This window comes from Mus musculus, chromosome 1, assembly GCF_000001635.26.
Source record: "Mus musculus strain C57BL/6J chromosome 1, GRCm38.p6 C57BL/6J".
Taxonomy (NCBI): domain Eukaryota; kingdom Metazoa; phylum Chordata; class Mammalia; order Rodentia; family Muridae; genus Mus; species Mus musculus.
Window position 1 is genome coordinate 181,241,277 of NC_000067.6, and position 1,918 is coordinate 181,243,194.

At 42.3% G+C, this 1,918-nt stretch overlaps 1 pseudogene; it reads right to left on the reverse strand.

Annotated features, from left to right (window-relative positions):
* On the reverse strand, nt 668-1,106 carry Rpl35a-ps2 (ribosomal protein L35A, pseudogene 2; annotated as a pseudogene).

Here is a 1,918-nt window from a genome sequence, read left to right on the forward strand (position 1 = left end):
ACATGTACATAGGTGCACATGCAAATACACACTCAGGCACACACATATATACATACTCACATGTACACAGGTGCACATGCATACATACATAGGCACACAGAGACACACGCATGCACACATACACACATGTACACAGGCACATATACACATACACACATGTACACAGGCATACACACATAGGCACACATAGACACATGCACACACACATACACACATGTACACAGGTGCATGTACATAGGTGTACACACACGCACACACATATGCACATACTTGTATAAAGCCGTATAGAGAAGGCTTTCCCTTCTGCACTGAAGGAACACAGTCAGGTGACAAAGGACCACTTAGAGGTCCTCCTGGAAGAAGTCTCAGTGACTGGCCTATTGATGAGACAGGCCTCTTTACTCTGAGCTCAGTTTGACTTTTTTTCTATTTTTTATATATATTTCTAAAAGATTTTATTTATTTTATGTATATGAGTACACTGTAGCTGTCTTCAGACACACCAGAAGAGGGCATCGGATCCCATTACAGATGGTTGTGAGGCACCATGTGGTTGCTGGGAATCAGCACTGGGCCCCCTGCAAGAGCAGCTGATGCTCTTGATTGCTGAGCGCCTCTCAAGCCCAGACATGCTTTTTTTTTTTTTTTTTTTTTTTTTTTTTTTTTTTACAAGAGCACAAATCTACTTTTATTTATTTACTCTCCATTAGTTTAAATCCGGGATGGGTACAGCATCACACGGATTCTGTGTCCAATGGCCTTTGCAGGAAGGTTGCTTCGGAATTTGGCACGAACCATACCGCTGTTTCCGTGGGCCCGAGTTACCTTTCCCCAGATCACTCTGGTTTTGTTTGGTTTACCTCCAGGAGTCACTGTATTGTTTTTTGCTTTATACACATAAGCACATCTCTTGCCTAAGTAGAACTCCGTTTCATCTCGGGCATAAACGCCTTCAATTTTAAGAAGAGCCGTGTGCTCTCTTTGGTTCCGGAGACCTCGCTTGTAGCCAGCAAAAATGGCCTTGCACCACAGCCTTCCAGACATACTTGCTGTTAGAAGTCCTGTTCCCAGCAGGCCCCAGCAATCGGGCCCCAAAGCTCAGCAGCCGACATGCTTTTTTTTAAAGAACAAAAAGGTGTTCTAATTTGTCTTTGGGTGTGAAGTGCTCTCCTGATCCCCAGTGGGGATGACTGCAGCTCAGCGGGGTGTGAGTCACCTCCTCATGGTGGCCTCCCTTACAGTTCCAGTCTCGATCCCTCTGTCTTGCAGACTTGATTTCATAAATGTTGAGATTTTCTGACTCAATACAACCTGTTTGTACTTCTGCTTACTTACCTGGCTGTTTTTATTTACACAATGTATAGAAGAAATGAACACAAAGAAATCCTTGTTGTAGATTCATAAAACCAGGGCCTCTGCTTGAGGTATAACCACCAGTCTTCTACACTCATAATGAACATTAGGCACTGGGTACTGAGTGAGACAGAAGAGACACTCAACTCCTTTTCAGGAGGCTCTGTCTTCTGTGTTACCCATACGGACACCGTTTGTCTGATACCCTCAAGTTTATCACTTTCCTGACAAGCTAGGGAATTAAAGTTTTTTTTAATTTATTTATTTATTTATTTATTTATTTATTTATTTGACAGATCTTACTTACCTCAGGCTGACCTTAGTTTATCACTTTCCTGACAAGCTAGGGAATTAAAGTTTTATTTATTTATTTATTTATTTATCTATTTGACAGATCTTACTTACCTCAGGGTGACCTTGACTTCTGATCCTCCCGCTTCCTCCTCCCAAGTGCTGGGATTGGAGACCAGTGCTACCAGGCCCAGCCTAAGGAAATTCTTTCCTACCTACAAAGCTGATATCCATTACATCATGGAATAGTCTCATAAAACAAAACAAAGACCAG